Source organism: Atta cephalotes, assembly GCF_000143395.1.
Source record: "Atta cephalotes unplaced genomic scaffold scaffold00004, whole genome shotgun sequence".
Classification (NCBI taxonomy): domain Eukaryota; kingdom Metazoa; phylum Arthropoda; class Insecta; order Hymenoptera; family Formicidae; genus Atta; species Atta cephalotes.
Window position 1 is genome coordinate 4,944,162 of NW_012130068.1, and position 8,438 is coordinate 4,952,599.

General features: G+C 30.7%; 1 pseudogene; it reads right to left on the reverse strand.

Moving 5' to 3' along the window:
* Nucleotides 1-5,401: 5,401 nt before the first annotated feature.
* LOC105626155 lies at nucleotides 5,402-8,038 on the reverse strand (annotated as a pseudogene).
* Nucleotides 8,039-8,438: the final 400 nt, after the last annotated feature.

Genomic DNA, 8,438 nt, shown 5'->3' on the forward strand with positions numbered 1-8,438 from the left:
TTTATTAAAACCTAGTATGAAAGCTGTATGACCGGATTGGAATAGAGTCAGATGAATCGTCGAAAACCTATCGTCATTCATGTCAACGGTAGATGTTGGGTGCGGCGATCAAACACGCGACATCTCCGCTGTCTCGTGACTATGAACCGTTATGCTCGCAAGAGATCGATCGGATTGATGTGTAATAAGATCGTCTGAGATCATGAATCGATCTAAATAACGTATCATATGTTACAATAGAAAAAAAATTCAAATGATTTATTTTTTGCCGTAACTTATTACTGTAAATTTATCTCATAAATATAGTATCAATGCATTAATATGTTCTTTGTCAGTTATTTTTATAAATTTAACTGTATTATTTATTTATTGCACATACTTTTATGTCTAGATATTTTTCAATTGCTAGTATTTTATTTAATATATAAATCAATTTGTTACAAGAAATATTACCTTGACTACATTCTTTTTAATGACACACTAGCGAATCGATGTAACTTCTCAGTACGCTCGTAATGCTCGTCGCTCAAGGAGACTGTAGTAGCGCAATTATGCACTCAGCAGACTCTTACTCTGCAGAAAAAGATGACGGATGCATCAGCTTACGCGAAACAATCCGCTTGCGCAGGCAGGACATATAAATTTCAAATTTCACCGCACCGCTGGATTTTTATCAGAATTTCGTTGACTTAATTTCATATCCAATTAGATTGTATCGGATTACATTCGTAAAAAACCTTGTCCATCCGTCTTAAATTATTTCTTTATTCGAATATGCATTGTATCACAAAATAATTTGCATTTTATTTAAATTAAAAATATTATCTATATTTAATTTATATAAATATTATGTAACAAGTATTAAACATGATTATATTTCTGTAATGCAGTATATTTATAATTCTTGCATTTTATGATTTATATGGAAGGGAATTATTGTTTCAAAGCGAAGATAATTGACGTATGCGAGTCTTCTAAAAATATAATTTTATTGATATTATTTTTATAATCAGTGCATCATACATTTTATACTTGCGAATATATGTTATTTAAATTATAATTATGATTCTTAGATACATAACAAAGCGTAATCTTTTCGCGTTATACATCAGAACTTTCTTGGGAACAGAACAATTACGCTTTATCTATGCTTAAATTATAGATTGCTTTGGCTGACGGATCTCAAAATATGAAAAGTTTAAAAAATATCGCCGGTCATGCTATTCGCTTGTTTCTTTCCGTATTGTGAATTAAATGCACATTAACCCTAGAGTGTAGCGCGTGATTGCGATCAGGTAAAATCGCGCTAATTAAGCCGTGCAAGACGCAGTCGTGCGTTAAAAAATTCGTATGTATATTTAAACAAATAACAATCGTCTGCACAACATTATTGTCGATCTCTCACGCCTACGATTTCCTCGAGAAACATACCCACACATTATTTGTAAGACCCGCGGTGCAAGAGATTTAAGTCTGAAACGTGCATGGATTTTCTGGATAAAAAAATATGGTAAAAATATTATGAAACAATTTTTTGTCTTAATTCAAACAATCGGTAAATTAGCCTGAGTGGTCGAGACTTTCATCTTTTCGCGGGTTATCGATTAACCAGACAAGGCGATGAAAGAGTTCGATGAAATAATGATGGTACCAAGTCGATAAATAGTACGCCTCTGCGCCCTTCTGTCAAGGGTGGAGGGAAGGGGCTATAAGGCCCTTCGGGGTCCGCGTTAATGCCAGTCGAGAGAAGACAGCTATCAAAAGCCCGTATTTAAATATTATCAATGAAATTACAGTGCTCACTGCTTGCACAGCCAGCTCAGTCATTACTGACTGGCAATTCGGCCTCTTTAATCGCCATTGTCAATACTAATCGACATTGTCGTTATTTAATATGCTTCATCCCATTTTTCTTTTATGGATCCTTTTATGCCGAACCGTTCGTTGCTTTTGCTTCTTTCTAAAGGAGTCCTTGGGAACAGTCTAACTTGAGTGAAACAGATAGATCGATCGGCAATTACGCGATTCTTTTTTATATTCAATATTGTTATAAATAATTAAGATTATTATGATATTTAACAAAATAACAAATGTACGTAACAACAAAAAATAATTTAAATTGGACTCTCAAACTTTAAAATAAATAACAATAAGATTAAGGCTAATGAAAGTTAGCACGGAAATAGATGCGCATAAGTTTAATTCACATAAAATACTTCATAATAATAAATGATGTGCAGGTTTATTACGAAATCTTGAACGTTTCCACTCTCTTTCGAGTTATTCTCAGCAAAAGTTATATATATTCAACGATCAATGTTGGTAAAACGATCTATCCATGATGAGTCACTATCATCAAGTTTCCAAAATTGTAGCGGAAACAGACGTCAATCATATCATGAAACTTTGGCAATAAATAATATTAAATTCGCTAACTAATAAATTAACAGTAGATAATTCAGAATCTTGAATGATTCACAATAATTTATTTATCATTTTAAATGTACGTAACATGTATTTCAGATTAACAAAATTTATTCTTTATGTTACTCTTATAACGCTTCGTAATTTACAACAATCTAACGAATTTACATAAATAAGCATTTCTTCCATTATATCAGTTGATCGGAAAAACGCTGACTATATTATATAAGAAATTACGTATTATACAGAAATATATATAATGGAGATGATGATTCGACTGCTGTCGTTACGTATTTTCCGAGTTTCCAAATCCATCGTTCGCTGGATGCGCGCATAATAATTGTGAGCTTGCAATTAGTAACCGGTACGGCAAATAGCATCGGTGTTGCTATCTGCATTAACTGCCATTACCATACCGGCGAACGGAGCAGCGATAGAAAGGAGTGGGAATAATTAAACCACTATGATTGCTATCTAAATAATTAGGACTTGGCGTGACTCTCTGCGTGCTGCTGTGTACAACGCTCGTACGCGAACAGTCAGATCATAGATTTCACGAAGCGCAGGCATAATTAGGCGAGAGATATGAACGCGAAATCCGCGTATTTAAATCTTAATGTTGTGAAGAAGCCTTATGTCCGAATCGCGCTCAAGCAGAACGAATCTCGTCTGAAGACATACCGAATTCTTACGTGATATAGATCGAGGATATGTCATTTATTACTTCCGTTAGAATAATTATTTTTGGAAATTTATTTATCGATTAAAAAATTTTACTTTTAAACGTAGAATGATACTCGACATTTTATTTTGTATTTCGTATTACATCAACGTATAAAATACAGTTTCACGAAATGTATTGAATCACTTAGTTTAATAAAAAGTAGTGATAAATTACTTATTTTATTAAAAGCACTGATTAACACTATTTTTAATTTTCAAATTAAAGAATTAATCAGTATCTTTCAGTATTAAATCAGTATATTAAACTGGATTTCTATATATATGGAATTTTTGACATTTTTTAATAGTATCTCATATAGTAACGTGTGTATATCAATGAGTTCGAAAGTAAAGGAATACATTTGTATTGTCTTGCTTTATATTTTTTGTGCTATTTTTTTCGAAATGTCTTTATTGAAAGTACGATTGAAATGATGAAGATGCTTTCTTTTTGCTTGTTTTCTGCCGCGTCGAAATAGAGAAACGGGGTCAGAAGGCAGATACGTGTCGGCACTGTCAAAGAGTTTAGCTGCAAGACACGCGAATCAGAGATGCGATCTGATAAGAAGCGGAGAATCTCAGTGTACCGCGTACGAGCCCCTGCTGTGTCCACGCACCTTAAAGCACCATTCTCACGTGCGGCGACATAAGCAGGACCCACGTGCTCGAGATACTCTCGCGGCAGTGATTAAAGAACACTACTTTAGTATCCTAAATAAATTATATGATATCTACATAAAAAAAGTTATTGATTGTATTTCTTAATAATGTGTTTGTTTAAAGTTGCAAATAAAATTACAGTTGCATTTAAAGTTACAGTTAAAATTGCTACTTAGGCTTTTATATAAGGCTTATATTTATTCACCACTATTATTTCAGAATATGATGATCAGAAGAAAGTACACAATAAAAATTCTTATAAAATATATTAATATGGAAATATGTTTTAATAAAATAACACAATCAAGAGACTTGTATATTAAAAATTATTCCTTTGTTTCGTAAATAACCATTATCTGGAAATAAATTGTGCATAACAAAAAAAATAAGCTACAATTTAACAAAATATTTACAATTATAACAAAATATTAAATTATAGATATGAATATCATTTAATTTCTTCTTAAAACAGGTTTTCGATATATTTTATTTTTATTATTAATTATAAATGTTGCTTTAATGAAAAATATTTTTATTCAAATTTGCAAGAATTTTAATTGTATTTTCTCATTTCTGAAATAATAATGATAAACAACCTGAACTTTGACTGTTGTCAAAAAAAGTAATTTTTTTTTTTATTAAGAAAATAATAGAGATGAACACTGATCGTAATATTGTATGATTTATTATGCTTACCTGACAACGTAAGTTTTTACGAGATTAAGACAGAGGCAATTAATTTTTAGATGCCGTCGATAAAATCCGTTTTCTTCATATAAGTTACGTAAACGATATCTAAGTGCAATGTAGACTACACCGTTATAACGAAACGTGAGTGTATGTCTTTGAAATAAATAATTATTTCTAAAGGACTGTGTTACGTCTTCGAAAGTTGCATTAATTTCACTGCACCGTTCGATGATCTCAGCAGTCACGTTCGAGCAATATCGAATAAAGACTGTGATTATATACGATAGTTGATGACGAACCTAAGCCGACCTATCCCGCGCGAGTCGGCAGCTTCGAGCTCGAAACCAATCCGTATCGGTCCAGTCTGGGATTAATCGGTGTTTTGTTCTGCAGCGAAGTGCTTATTAAGGCCATGCCTTATTAAGCTTCATGGGCATGCAAACGGGATGGGATCCGTGATGGTAGATTTGATCACGAATGAAATGGCGACCGGTCATTGTATCAAGCTGAAGAACGAGTTTTATTACAAGCAATCGCGACCGACAATAATTAAATTAATCTCGCGGACAGAATCTAGGCTTTAAAGTTGTACCGTGAAATTCACGATACAACTGTATCGTGTATTTTTTCGACTTATTTTTATTCTCGAGCGATTTTTACAAATTTAATATTGTGATTAAGTACTCAACATATTTAATAAATTTTCAATACAATGCAAGAAGCAAAATTTACAAGTTATATAATATTCTTTAAAAATGAATTTTTTTGTTTATTGTACATCATATGCTCAATAATGAACCAATCTTAATATATTCTTAGACTTCAATAATATAATTATTATAGTTATGACTAAAAAAAATATAAATATACTTAGATAATATCTAAGTAGTTTTCACATTTCTTCCTATACTTTTGCAGGCATGATACTTGTAAAGTTTCTCACCGATGTGTGCAATGTGTGCGAATATGATTTGCAAACTGTGCCTTCACGTGTCTTGCAGAAATCGCGGTTGAATCGTTTCAGTCCGGTATGCCAATATTTATGCATCTTCAAACTCCAAGGTTTGTTGTATCTCTTGCTGCAATATTTACAGGGCTTGATTCCTACAAACCAAAGTAGTTAAAAAATTGTTACCTTTGTCTGTTTTGTAAAATTCAAAAATTAAATCTAAAATATTTTTAATATTTATAATATATTGTATACAAGAATTTGATTTAAGAATTGAACTTAATTCTAAATAGGGTCATATATTTGATCTCAAATATGGAGTTTTTTATTCGATTTCTTTACTTCTTTAGATCCAGTACATAGCAATATACATTAAATTTGAAGACATTATTTATCCATTGAAACTATTTACTTCTATTGACATTATTTGAAATCAGATACATAATAATGTATAACATATTGGTAAATTAATAAAAAATTTTAACTAGTATGAATTATTTATTAAAGTTAATATATATATATATATATATATATATATATAGATTAAAAAAATTTTTTATATGATTCTTTAAAATAAGATCTAAAGAAGTTCATTTCTTTTTAACATTTTGCATAAATTAGAATCGACATAGGAAAAATATATTCTCCTATAACATTCTTTCACTTATATTACATAGTATAATATTCTTTGATATTACATATATATATGAACATGTGTATATATATATATATATATTATTTATTGACTAATAATTATCAACTTGTCTGTATGCAAAATAAAATAAATCACTAAAATACGATATATAATCATAATATCTTCAAAGCTGCGAAAGAACTTTTTAAGCGAGTTGAGTCGCAGCGAAGAGAGCAGTTCGCTTCCATACGTTCACCCCGGTTAGACAGAGGTTAATTAAAAGTCCGGAATACATTTCCGCTGCGGAACGCCCAGGTCGCATGAGAAATGCGTAGCGTTAAGTATTTACATTGAAAAATAACGTTTATGCATGATCATTTGTACATGTTACGAAGCTTTCAATTATTTCGAAAAATTCTTTTTTTTATGACGATCGTTTCGCAGAATAAACTAGCTTCATTGAATTTATATGAAAAATTAATAAAAATTAATAGTCTTACGGCCTCAATAAAGGAAAGGAGGAAAGATAACAGAAATATAAACAGTGTGATCTCTTGCAGAATAGTTTAATCAGGCAAATATCTTCTTCTGCCAAGTGCAAAGAAGTTGTGAGAATATTCACAAGTTTACTGTTATGTGACAATATATGTTCTTTCAATGGCCTTTCAGCTGGAAACGTCGCTTACATATATCGCACTCGAATCTTCTCGTATGCGTCAGCTTGTGCGTTTTCAACATTGACTTTCTCTTGAATTTCGCTGGGCAAAAATCGCGTGTCCACGGCAAATCTAGTATGGATAAGTACATGAGTCCGGAAACTGGGCTTCGGGAAGCTTTTGCCGCAGATCAGATATTCGTATTAATTATGTGTATTAGCTTATAAACACGCAGCGATTGATAGCGTTCCTTTTTTTTTTGCAAAAGTCACTTAACCGTTCTTCTTCTGCTAAAACATTCTTCAGTTTCGTGTTTCTTCAACATTTTTTGTCTGTAATAAAACCATGATATATAATTATTATTTATTTGGTTAAGTAAATAATTTTTTAAATAACATGCGAATTATGAAATATTTAAAAAATATCCAAAAAGCAGCTCTTGATTTTTCAGAAAATCGAAATTTATTTTAAATTAAATTCTTTAGATTTTTACGTGTTACTTAATTGATTTTTCATATTATTTAAATTAGAGATAGATAGAATATTATAATTTTGCATGCAACAGAGTACTTCATTAAGTGTTCATTAATCTGAAAACAAAGCGCGCCAGTTTGTGTAACAAAGAGTTCGAAGAGATCTGATATTAAGGTCATCTACAAATAGTTATTAGCATTAACTACCTGAAATTCGAGCTCTCATTGTCTGCACGCGAGAGGCTTCGGAATAAAATGCGTATGCAAATGATTCTTTAAGATTGATGATCTTGATAAGAATGATAATTGCATTATTATCAAATACTACATAGCGACGAAGGCCATTTTAAATAAAAAGACAAAAATTGAAGAGTATGTTTTGAATCGTATAATATCTATAAGTAATAGTTTTGAATCATAATAATATCTATAATAGTATTTCGAATATACACTTATATAAAAAAGAACATTAAACATATTACATATATATATATATATATATATATATTTTTTTTTTCGAAAACTAGTAATTTCGATCGAAATTAATTCTAATTTATTTAAAATTAATAATATGCAAAATATTGATGCAATTGCTCCTCCATATTAATAATGCGAAGCTAAAATAAGATTTTCTTTCATTTGGATATCATTCGTATATTTGGAGATTTGATTAAAATAAAATCCGCATTGGAAAAATCTTCCATGGCTTTATCAAATCCTATGAGTCTTGAACACGCTCTCATTCGGAAATTTGATCCTGCAGACGTTGCACATTAAAAGCTTTTATTCTTGTTAGTGCGGCGTATTCCTTTAAATCGTACCTGTCCATTTGTCGCTGAGAAAGTGAAACGCTTGCATTTTTTTGACAACCGATTCTGGAATCTGTTCAGAATTTTCATGAAGCAGTATACTTTTTCCGATGGTTTGTTTTCATATTGTTCGATATCCAGCACGTTGTTGGACGAAAAATTTTCTCTTATCCATATCGCTCCAAAATATTGAACTTTACTTTAAACTTCAAAACAGAAAACGATAATATTATACACAAAATAATTTGTACGTAAAATTGTAATATAAGAATTTTCTTTACGCTGTTCTTTGATATTTCACTTTTCACATTATATTTTATATTAATGCATAAAGTAAAGTACCTTTATACTTTTGCAAGCTATATTTTTATATTCGTTTATGCGAATTTAAATACGACCATGCGAAAAATAATATAAGGG